The sequence below is a fragment of the Mus caroli genome, unplaced genomic scaffold (genome assembly GCF_978045245.1).
Source record: "Mus caroli unplaced genomic scaffold, Mus_caroli_1 scaffold_11, whole genome shotgun sequence".
Taxonomy (NCBI): Eukaryota; Metazoa; Chordata; class Mammalia; order Rodentia; family Muridae; genus Mus; species Mus caroli.
The window spans coordinates 77,111,445-77,123,995 of record NW_028227266.1 but is presented as its reverse complement, the minus strand read 5'-3'; the positions used below and the strand labels follow the sequence as shown (position 1 = coordinate 77,123,995).

Sequence of the window (12,551 nt, the reverse complement as noted above, 5' to 3'; positions counted from 1 at the left end):
GCGCGTCTCGGTGCCACGGAAACGATCCCAACCGTGCCTCGAAATTCAGGTTCATGACGGGCTAATGTGCAGGCTTGAGATCTGGGGCAGGAGGGTCTGCGTGACAATTACTTTAAGATTCTATCTTGAAATAACTCGATGAAAGCGCTTGCCGAAGCGCAGGATACTCTATCTACACTCCCCAATACCTAAAGTTAAAAAAAAAAAAATAGCACTGCCTGAAGCACACCCAGCTTTGCAAGGATTTTGGAGCTGGACACACTCCTCCAGGCTTGGCCTAAGCTCCAGATCCTTTGCTGGGATTGGGATCCTCGAATTGTCAGACTAGATCACAGGTCAACCATCCATCAAACAGAGGACACTCAGAATCTTAGCACTGAATGTCTTGTAGGAGACACTGAGGAAAAACTGAAAGGTTGGGTCTATCCTGGGTTAAATAAATTACATCAAATTATATTATATAATACTATGTATACTAATATCTTTGAAGGTAGCCTTAATTCTCCTGCCTGGGAGTGGGCACTCAAGTGCTGGTCTTATAGATGAATTTCATGACACACAGATGTAGCAACAGTATCTCTTGATACAATACTCTCTGGGGGAATGTGAATAAAGCACCAAACTATCAAAGCATCTTGGACTTACACAGAAACATCGAGCAAAATAAAAAATAAGCCAATCACAAAACATGTCTTGACTGTGCTTGAGGATTTAAAGTAATACAAACAGCATAGAATGGGGGTGTGAACACGGGGGAGCCAGGAGAAGCCAGAAGTAGAGCAAATCTTAAATGTCCATGCAGACCCTGAAGTGGGTGGGTAACCGCCTTCAGAAGTGACTGCTGGTTTTGATGTGCTAACGTCACTGGATGTTTGTTGGGCCTGGATGTTCATGAGAGGTTTTGTTTAGCAGCTTTCTTGCAATGCCTTTGTCTGGTATTAGCATTGGGTAACGAACCTTTTCCAGAAACTAGAAGCAGAAAGCATTATATTCTACCTCCTCTGAGAAGGCCAAATTTGCCCGCCACAGATACTGAGCTGTTTGGGGAACTGGATTTTAAGCAATGGCCTCTTAGTTTAGTCTCTTCTACTATAACCAATGTACTGCTCTGGAGAAATGATAGGGATGCTGTCCACCGTCATGAGGGGAAAGCTGCTGGGTAAATTGGAAATCATGAAGACTCCTAGGAAGGAGAGGAGAAGAGAGGGAGAAAGTCGTGTAACAGCTTTCCTGCTTTTCTGTACTTTTCACAAAACAAATGCACTTTCTCTTCCAGATCTGTATCACTAAACCTTTTTTGGAAAAAGAAATTAAGAATCACCCTGTACTAATTCAATCCATGACGCGGTGGGTTTTCACTAAGCAAGGAGAGAGTCCTTCAGACTGAGAGGCTTTGGGGTCATCCACCTCCTACTTTCTCCCTCCAGATAGTGCAAAGGATGAAGACTAAAAAAAGTGGGGGGAGGGAACCACTCAACTCTAACCTACAGAGCCTTCGAAGGCGGTTTCTTTTCTCAGGCGGAAAGTTTACACTCACTTCTACTTTGCTCCGGTGTTCTCGGAGGGGTTACCTCTGGATGGAAGGTAGAAGTGAAGTAAGTGTACACGGACATGTGCACGCGCACACACACAAATACACATACAGGTGCACGTGTGTGTCATCTTTTGCCTCACCCACCTTTTGCTTCTTTCCTTCAAGGATGCTCAGGGACCAGGTTCTCTGAAAAGCTCCCAAGGCTGTCAAGACTCAGCGGCAGCTTAGTTGCATACTCAAATCCCATTTGCACCAGACTGCCATGGCTTGGAGCTGCCCATCCCTCTGTTGCTGTGGTGGACAGAGGAGTTGGACTTGTGAATCACCATGTAGATTCATGACTATTAAACCCTGTCTACAAGAAGAGCAAGCAGGGTGGTGCTCTTAGTGCTAGGCGTCTCTCCTGTCCCTTTATCAAGTTTTTTTTTTTTTTCAGAATATTTATCCAGAAGGGACATTGAAATTCATTAGAAGACTTTCTTGTATCGAGGGGTGTGTGTGTGTGTGTGTGTGTGTGTGTGTGTGTGTGTGTGTGTGAGTGTAAAATTCTGGGCATATGGTGTGTGTGTGTGGCTATGTGCATGTCCTAGTGGGCATGTGGAGATCAGAGGGCAACTTTTAGGAATAACTAGTGTCCTTCCCTGTAGGTTCTGGGGATCAAACGCAGGTGTCAAGCATGGGTGGGAAGTGCTTTGGTCCACTGAACCATGACACTTTACTAAAGATAGCCTGATGGGACATTCTTTTCTGCTCTCATCTTTTCTGTTGGTGTTCTATGGCTCTTTATCTAGATTGGTGTCACTTTCCCCTCATTTAGGGATTTTTTTTTCCTGCAATGATTTAATTGAAAACATTTCCATGCTTTTAGCATGGAATTCTTCACCATCTTTTGTACCCATGATTTTGGTTTTTTGTTTGTTTGTTTGTTTTGGGTTTTTTTTTTTTTTTTTGGTTTTGTTTTTTGTTTTTTGTTTTTTTGGTTTTTCGAGACAGGGTTTCTCTGTGTAGCCCTGGCTGTCCTGGAACTCACTCTGTAGACCAGGCTGGCCTCGAACTCAGAAATTCACCTGTCTCTGCTTCCCAAGTGCTGGGATTAAAGGCTTGCACCACCACACCCGGCTTGTACCCATGATTTTTAGATTTGCTCTTGCCTTCCCAAAGTGATAGACAGGGATGAACCATTCTGGCACATGATCTACATTGGCTCAAGCAGAGGGAATTGTAACTTCCGTGGCTGCAGTCCTTATCAGGGCCACAGGAGCCCTATGAAGAGTTTGCTGAAGCAATATTTCCGGCTATAATCTCCCCAGTATAATAATATGCCTATATTACCAAGCCAATGTGTATAGCTGAAGCTTTGTGGGTAGGCAGCCCTAATCCTTGCAGTAGGTTGCACTGGCACCGCATAGGAGTGAAGTCTCCACCAGGTTGGAGGAGGACCCAGAGTCTGCTTGTGTGATGGACTCAATAGAGATCTTGGCCAGGACCGTGGCTTCATATATTTGCAGTCTTTGCCTGTACAATGATGGGTAGGAAGAAAACCTAATAGGCATGCTGATCTCATTGGTGGGACAGATTGTGGGGCTTATGTCTTACTCTCAGTGTACTAGGGTTATTGGCCATGCAGGAGTGTTGGTAGGTACCTAGTCTGTACTGGGACAATAGGTGAGGCTGGAGCCTCCCAACCAAGCTTTGGTCACTAGGGAGGGTCACAGATGATGGCAAGGGCTCCCAACCATCACAGAGGGAAGATGAGATGGGAACTTACCAGAAACAGAGTACTCACTACACTATGGGCTGGACTGCAGCTACCAGAGCCTCTTAGTTCTTGCTGCACCTGCTGGACTAGGTCCTCTTGGTTAATTGGTGGTCCTAGGGGGATGAGTGTGGATGAGGCTTCCCAGGTGCAGATGAAATGGAAGTGCAAATAAAAAGGGCTAAAGCCAAGAATGGTGATGTCTTAGTTAGGGTTTTACTGCTGTGAGCAGACATTATGACCAAGGCAAGTCTTATAAAGGACAACATTTAATTGGGGCTGGCTTACAGGTTCAGAGGTTAAGTCCAGTATCATCAAGGCAGGAACATGGCAGCATCCAGGCAGGCATGGTGCAGGAGGAGCTGAGAGTTCTACATCTTCATCTGAAGGTTGCTAGCAGAATACTGGCTTCCAGGCAGCTAGGATGAGAGTCTTAAAGCCCACGCCCACAGTGACACACCTACTCCAACAAGGCCACACCTCCAAATAGTGTCCCTCCCCAAGCTAAGCATATACAAACCATCACAGATGAATTTTGAACGAGAATAGTCCCTATAAGATGATAGATTTGAATCCTTGGTCTCCAGATGGTGAAACTATTTGAAAAGGGTTAGGAAGTTTTTCCTTCTTCGAGGAGATGTGTCGCTGGGGGCAAGCTTTGAGGTTCCAAAAGACTAGGTTCATTCCCAGTTAGTTCTCTCTGCTTCCTGCCTTCTGGTTAATATCTGAATCTTTAGCTAGTGTCCTGGTGCCATGTCTGCCTGCCTCCTGCCATACTGTCTGCTGTGATGGCCACGGACTCACCCTCTGCATGGGTGAGCCCCAGTGAACTCTTGTATAATTTACCTTGGTCATGGTGTTTCATCACAGCGGTAGAAAAGTAACTGAGGCAGTTGAAGTGGCCTTATGTGGGCAGGTACTGTCTCCACTCACCTTTTCTTACAGATCTCTTCTCATATGCAGGATGGCTCTATACTAGGGGCCACATACACAGAATTCAGGGCTGGGGCAAAGCAGGGAAAGAGTCAAGTTAGAGAGGTATTTTTGTTCAAATATGTCACCATGTTGGTGATTTCTTGAAAGGACCAAGTTGACCATCCAGGTAAGGGATTCCTTCCCACTTCCACCTTGCTATCATCAGGGTTTAGGAAACTTTTCCCGTGGTATTTGATTGTACTGTTTCTTCTTTATCTATGCGGTGTCTCACCCCAGGGAGAGGACATCGAACTGACTCTGGTCTCTAAGCTCCTCCTCCTTTCAGCTCTCCTCGCTTCTCAGCAGCTCAGCAGCAGCAGCAGCAGCAGCAACAGCAGCAGCAGCAGTCTTTCAATTGCCACCCAAGTAAAGGGACTGAATCACATGACCAATGAAGATTCAACTGCCCATTCTTCTGGTTACGTTGTCTCTAAGAGTTATATTGATTAACATTACCCTTGATGCTGTGCCTGTGTGATAGAGAGAGTAGGGCCGTTTTCATGGGGAAGGTGATAACTCACAGGTAGGTACGTGTATGTACGCAGAGACCTAGAACACTCAGGACTGAGGCTGAGGAATCACATTAGGTAAACTCCTCTAGATAGTCCTACCCAGGATTCAGGACCAGGAACAGGGTAGCAGGCAAATGAGACCTCTAGCCCTCCATAGATTACAACCAACAGAGAGGGCCAGGAGTAGGAGGAGCAGGGTGAAGAGGCTGTTGGGTAAAGGGTAGTCAGGTAATATGACTGGAAGGTTCAGGGTGTGCATGGCTCCTGGGTCTCTGTGGGACACACTACTGAGAAGCACAAGCTTCTGAGTTTACAGACGGCAGAGTCGATGTGTTAGATCTACAAATATAGCCTATGAACAGTAGGCCTAAACTCAGCTGCACAGTGAGGTGAATGCAAGAGAGGAGACACAATGCGGCAAGCATAGGCCCTTGCCATTCTGAAAAGCTCCAGGGAAGAGGCATTTGGGAGAAACAGACTTCTTAGATTATAAACTCATGTCCGTTCCCCCCACCCCGCCTCCCCAAAAGGTGAGTTGTCTGAACTATCCTGTAACACAAAAGCCTCAGAATGGTTAGAGGAGAAACAGACCACAGACAGACCGGAAATGGTGATGCAATAAGATAGGTCAAGAAAGTAGGGTTCAAGCCGGGTGTGGTGGCACACGCCTTTAATCCCAGCACTTGGGAGGCAGAGGCAGGCGAATTTCTGAGTTCGAGGCCAGCCTGGTCTACAAAGTGAGTTCGAGGACAGCTAGGGCTACACAGAGAAACCCTGTCTCGAAAAACCACAAGAAAGAAAGAGAGAGAGAGAGAGAGAGAGAGAGAGAGAGAGAGAGAGAGAGAGAAAGAGAAAGGTTCAGACATGGTTGTTAGACCAACGTGAGACAGATCATAGAAGACATTAAAAAAAACCAACCAAACAAACAAAAAACACCATGCCCTGGGGTTGGAGAGATGGCTCAGTGGTTAAGAACACTGACTGCTCTTCCAAAGGTCCTGAGTTCAATTCCCAGCAACCACATGGTGGCTCACAACCATCTGTAATGGGATCTGACACCCTCTTCTGGTGTCTGAAGACAGCAACAATGTACTTACATATATAAAATAAATAAATCTTAAACAAAACAAAAGAAAACCACAACCCATGTCCATGCCCTTATGTTTAAGAACATGCAAAGTGGTTTTGAATAACTGGCCTGAGATGGGGCCAAAGAGTCTAGATACCTCCTCATACCCTCATACACTAGATCCCATAGGCTACAAGATAGACTTTGGGCTTCTTCCTTCCCTTCCCTCGTGAACCCTGCAAGTCAGCCCAGGGTGCAGAACACAGGATGCAAAGGAGCTCACAGTCAAGTACCTCCCCTCTGCCTTTGTCCTTACCTACACACTGAGCATATCCCAAAGTGGAAGGTACAACCGGACAGAACAGGCCTGGAATGCAATTACCTACCAGATTGTTAGCACTTTGTAGTTCCCATTCCTCTACTTGCTTCTCTTCTACAAGGAAGTCAGGATAGAGAGTAGCTCCGCATCCCTCCCTACAGTGCCTGATGCCACAAGGAACCACACCAGATCAGTTCATCTTCCCTCTGGATCATAGACTTCATAGGACACTGAATCTCCTGCGTGAGCCCAACTAAGCAGGCAGTCTGCCCTCCACCCTGGGATCACCCACCCAAATGGGACTAAGCAGGGGAGAGAAGACCATGAAGGTGCTTGCTGTAAGGAGAAAGTAGGGGAGGATCTGCTGTAAGAACTTTTTTTTCCCCTCCAGGTTTGTGTCAGTTCCCTGAGAGAACTGTGCCCTGGGTGTCAAGAAGCCCAGACGAGCACAACCCTCCGTGGGCACAGTCCCAAGGAGAGTTACTACCGACAATAACCAAGTAATCAAAGGCTTGTAGGTTTGGCAGTAGCAGAGGCAGGAAGAAGTGGGTATTCTGGCAAAGATCATCTTGGTGTTCCAGCTAGAAGCAAAACCGCTCCAACCACAGCACAATCACTATGCAGTTGAAGGAAGTGAGCCCAAACCTGCACACCCATCTCTTTGTCCTCACAGAGACCTTTCCTATTCCTTCATCCACCCAAGAAGAAGGTGTGGCCTGAGTGTACCTGGGATCCTCTGCCAGGGTCCAAAATGAGGATGCTCTACCTACCTGGAACTTCCTCATTAGCCTTTATGCTGATAACTTCCCAGTCACCAACTTGGGTGATACCTGGAAGGAAGTCGGAAGAAAGCAGCTCCCTTTCCACTGGACACACATTCCATGGACTGCTGTGGTGAGGTGTAAATGCGTGTGGATTCAACAGAAGAGTAATGGAACTGCACATGAGAACATGGGTCCTGAGTTCAAATCCCAGCAACTACATGGTGGCTCACAACCACCTGTAATGTGATCTGATGGCCTCTTCTGGTGTGTCCGAAAACAGCTACAGTGTATGCGTATACTTAAAATAAATAAATTAAAAAAAAAAAAAGGTTTGCCCCATCTCCTGGGAGGATAAAGACCATTCTCAGCAATTAGACTGTCGTCATTCTGAAAACGTCAACGTCACTCTGAAGGGGCGCATAGTCATTGTGAAGGGCCCCAGGGGGACTCTGCCGAGGGACTTCAATCACATCAATGTGGAGCTGAGTCTTCTTGGAAAGAAAAAGAAAAGGCTCCAGGTTGACAAATGGTGGGGTAACAGAAAGGAACTGGCCACCGTCAGGACCGTCTGCAGTCATGTTCAGAACATGATCAAGGGTGTCACACTGGGCTTCCGATACAAGATGCGGTCTGTGTATGCTCACTTCCCCATCAACGTCGTAATCCAGGAGAATGGGTCTTTGGTTGAAATCCGAAATTTCTTGGGTGAAAAATCCATCCGCAGGGTTTGGATGAGGACAGGTGTTGCTTGTTCTGTCTCTCAAGCCCTGAAGGATGAGGTAATCCTTGAAGGAAATCATGCTGAACTTGTTTCAGATTCAGCAAGCCATAGCAGTTAAAAACAAGGATCTCGGGAAGTTTTTGGATGGCATCTATGTATCTGAGAAGGGAACCGTGCAGCAGGCTGACGAGTGAGGAGGCCTCGGTTTCCTGACTCCAGAAATGAGATCCTGACCACAAGTACAATTTGGGCTCTTTTGGGAGAATAAAAGATTTATATATTGAGAAAAAAAAAGAAAAAAGAAAAGAAGAAAAAGGTTGGTCACTTGAGAACTGTTCTATGATGTCTAGTAAATGCTCAGCTTTGAGACACAGCAGTCAGTGAGGGAGTCTAGAGTGGGTGTTTGGATGACTCCAGGCCAGTACAGAACGGTTGCTTACTTTCCATCTTTGCCTGAACACAGTACCATTTGTATATTGCATGCAGAACATATGGTAACCCATTCACTACTTTGGTGTCTGTCCCTCTTCCTTTTCATCTGAGGAGATATCTATCAACCTATCTATCTTACTTTCCTGTCACTGTGAGCAAATTACACGACAGAAGTAATTTGCATGAGAAGCGCTCTGCTTCCATCCCTGTTCAAAAATGGGAGCTGCCTCCAAATCAAGTTATTTGAGAGATGCTGGTTACTACAAAAGGTTGGACTTCCTCCACTGTATCTTTCCGTGGCCAACTGTCTCTTTCTCGAGTGTTTCTGACCGCCATACTGGGAGGAGACTAGAACCTGCATGCCCCAAGTAATGGGAGAGTATCCAAGTCATTTTAATTTCACACAATGAAAATTTCCATCAGATGAACAACGAATAAGCCTTCAAGAGGAACTGGCAGGAAAAGAGGCCAGGTTCTTTGGTTAATTAATGGGGTGTGCCTCTACATGCTGCATCTGGGTGTCGGTTGGCTACAGGAAATGCCTAGGCTTAGGGGCATTAGCCTGACTAAGGGGAGGAAGTGGCTGCACTAGCCCTGAAAGAGCATCTTCCCTCCTCTTTTGTTCACCTCTGAGACATCTCTACCAACTCTGCTATCCATGGTAGCCAGGACTCTAACTCCTCCCTTTTTTGGAGAGAGTTTTTTTTTTTTCAAAGATTTATTTATTATTATACATAAGTACACTGTAGCTGACTTCAGATATACCAGAAGAGGGCACCCGATCCCATTACAGATGGTTGTAAACCACCATGTGGTTGCTGGGACTTGAACTTAGGACCTTCAGAAGAGCAGTCAGTGCTCTTACTCACTGAGCCATTTCGCCAGCTCCTGGAGAGAGTTTTTAAGAGACCATTAAATTAGGCTGCACATAAACTCAGTATATAGACAAGGATGACCTTAAACTTATGGTCTTCACACATCAACTTCCTAAAGGCTGAAATTATAACTCTGTGCCTCCACAGGCAGTTGATTGTTTTTTGTTTGTTTGTTTGTTTGTTTTGTTTTTTTAAAATCTGGAACAGAGTGGCTTTATTCTGGATCCTGTCCCCCAAGCTAGCTGGAGTGCTAAAGTGAGAAGGGAGTCGTACAGACAGGCTGAGCAAAACTGTAGGGATAGCTAAGCCTCCACAGCCCGTCCATTAATGATGCGGATATGACGAATGATGTCCTGGATGGCTTGGGATGTGGTGCCCTGGCCTCCAATTGTTAGACCTAGTGGGGAAACCCCCACCCCATTCCCGATTCGGCGTGCACCCAAAAAATCACGAAGGACCATCTCTTGCTGTAATTACATGAGGACGTTTAATTACGGAGCTCCGGTCCGACATGCATCTCACACAGGAGATAACGGATGCCGGCCACGAGGCTCAAAAGCTAGGAGTTTTTATGGAGTAAGGGGCTTAGGGGTGTGGAATTCAGCATAGCGACACACTATTGGCTTATTCAAACATTAACAGAAGGATTACAGAGCAACAGGACTTTGTTCCTGTGGGCTGGGGGCTTATCTTTGTTCACATAGCAACCAGTAGATGTATGACTTTTACCTGGCGCCAAGGGGCAATAGACAGAGGAGAGGTTCCGGCCAGATGGTGGGGACTCAGACAAGATAGCCTTGCCTGCTTCCTTGAATTCTTTTCATCTTCACAGTTAAGATGTTCTTAGGAATGCCTTAACAACAGCCCTGCCCTGGCAGGCCTGGGGGCTGTTCTGCTTTGTTCCCAGTCCCAGGCCTGGGCAGTGGGCTCTTAAACAACTCACAAGCTACAATATTTTACCTTCCTTCACAATATCTGGGGTATGCATATTTTCATTGTCCATGGATGCTAAGACAGCTTTGCGGATGGAAGTGGCATAGGAGTGGAGCTTGAGGTGGTCTAGCATCATGCAACTTGCTAGCAGTGTGGCAGTCGGGTTAGCAATGTTCTTACTGGCAATACTTTTGCCTGTGTTCCTTGTAGCTGTCTCGAATACTGCATACACATGGCCATAGTTGGCCCCAGCCACAAGGCCTGGGCCTCCCACTAGCCCTGCACAGACGTTGTTGACAATGTTACCATAGAGATTAGGCATCACCATGACATCAAACTGCTGAGGCCGGGATACCAGCTGCGTTGTTGTGTTGTCTACAATCGTGCTGTCAAAGGTGATCTGAGGGTAGTGGGCTGCTACTTCCCTGCAGCAATGGAGGAAGAGTCCATCACCCAGTTTCATGATGTTGGCCTTGTGCACAGCCGTCACTTTCTTACACCCACTCTCCTGGGCCAGCTTGAAGCATATTCAGCAATGCGCAGGGACTTGGCTTTGGTGATAATCTTCAAGCTCTCCACCACTCCTGCTACGCTCTCATGCTCCAGGCTGCTGTACTCGCCTTCTGTGTTTTCCCGTACAATGAGGATGTCTATGTCCTTGTGCCGGGTCACCACTCCTGGCAGGCTCTTACAGTGGATGACGTTGGCATAGAGGTCTAGGCTGGTGCGAAGGATGTTGTTTCGGGATCTGTGGGATGGTGGCAGGTTATGATTTGTTTCGATGTTGCCCTTGAGGGCCACAAGGTTCCGGCGGATGGCCATGATGGCGTTGCGGATGTCCTCCTCATCAGCGTTGGATGGAGCTTACATGCACCTCTTCAAAGTCCACTGGAACACATGCCTGAATACAGACTTAACATGCAACATGAGCTCTGGGCCGATGCCATCCCCTGGGATCATAGTCACTGTATGCCGCCCACCATACTTAGCAGATGGAGGCGAGGAAATGCTCCTTCAGGAGGCCACATGGGCAGCCAGAACCTCCCAAGGACCGCAGAGGAGAGTTGGCTTGAGCCTTGCCTTTGCAGCACCGCCAGCAGCTATCGCCACCTTCAGCACCATGACGAAAAGTTCCACAGGCAGTTTAATGCCATCCTGAGGCACAAAGGGCGGAGCTTTGGGCATAGTGGGGAACCACTAAAGTAACTGACCTACATCCCTATCTTGCCCTACCTCCTCTTAACTAGAACCCCATAGCTAAGGCCTGAACATGTGGACACCAGCGGATGCAGAAGGCTCTTCTGAAATCGTGATGCTCCTCCTGGCTGACTACATAAATCTGTTGATTGACTGCTTTGATTCCCAAGACACACACACTTACCAGCCAACACTGAGACCTCATTGAGAGGAAGAACATGGTGTCACAGAGTCTAGCTTACCTTTCTAGCATATTCCCAATATATGGATGAGCACAGATCAATACCCAGATAGTGGTTAGAGCCCTTAGTAAACTGAACCGTGTGATTCTGTGTTCTTGTGGTGATGTGGTTGGATGAGCACGACACCTGTTCACCCGGGATGAGTCACATCTAGAAGAGTAGTCATTTCACTCTCGGCTATACTTTTGCTCCTTAGAGTCAATTTTTGAATCTGTGCTGTAAACAGAATCACATGGATTTTGTTCCACTCAACCTGTGAACAGGGAGGTGAACACAGGTTCTTGGGTTTAGGACTGTGGTGGTAGTCACGACAAGGTTTGCGATCTCTGTCGCTTTGAATTCTTCCAGGTCTATTCTGGAATGCACCAATTCTGACCCAGCTTCAGAGACTGCAGCTCTGTGCAGGGGCTGTAGGCTCATGACCATAATAATTACTTGGAAAAATCTACCTTAAAAAGAATAAACTCCTAGTCTTCACTTCTAGCAGGAGGCTCAAGCCATAGTAAGAGAATACAAGACAACCAGTATTTACACAACTGTATCTAATGAGTGTCATAAGGAAGTGATTCTAAGGGGCTAGAGAGATGGCTCACACTTCCAGAGGACCCAGGTTCAATTCCCAGCACCCACACGGCAGCTCGCAACTGTCTGTAACTCCTGTTCCAGGGGATCCATCACCCACACAGACATACATGAAGATAAACCATCAATACAAACAAAAATAAGTAAATAAATCATTACAAAGAAAAATCTTAAAAAAAAAAAAAAAAAGAAGAAGAGAAATGAAAGCCATTCCAGAGTATGTACTGATCTCCTCTTTTTTGATTGGAGCTACAGTTTAGAGATAAGGAAACAATGTGAGGTCCAGATTATATTGAGTTTGTTTGCATAGGTCTTTGCTTTGCCCACCCAATCAGGTCTTCGGTAACTATGATGGACAGGCATAAGTGGCTAAGCTTCTGGGTGTGACACCTTTCTCCTTCCTTCCTTCTTTCCTTCCTTCCTTCCTTCTTTCCTTCCTTCCTTCCTTTCCTCTTGCCTCCCCTTTTCTTTATATCTTTCTCTCTTTTGTTTTTAAAGGTGTGCACTACCATGCTCAGATTAATTTTGTTTTTTAGATTTATTTACTTATTTAATGTATATGAATGCTGTCTGCATGTACAGCTGCCTGCCAGCAGAGGGCATCAGATTCCCATTTATAGATGGTTGTGAGTGTGCACAC

General features: G+C 46.4%; 2 pseudogenes; one reads left to right on the top strand and one right to left on the bottom strand.

Moving 5' to 3' along the window:
* The first annotated feature begins 3,155 nt into the window (after nucleotides 1-3,155).
* LOC110302374 (large ribosomal subunit protein uL6-like) lies at nucleotides 3,156-7,844 on the top strand (annotated as a pseudogene).
* Nucleotides 7,845-9,173: 1,329 nt separating this feature from the next.
* Nucleotides 9,174-11,015, bottom strand: LOC110302373 (isocitrate dehydrogenase [NAD] subunit gamma 1, mitochondrial-like; annotated as a pseudogene).
* Nucleotides 11,016-12,551: the final 1,536 nt, after the last annotated feature.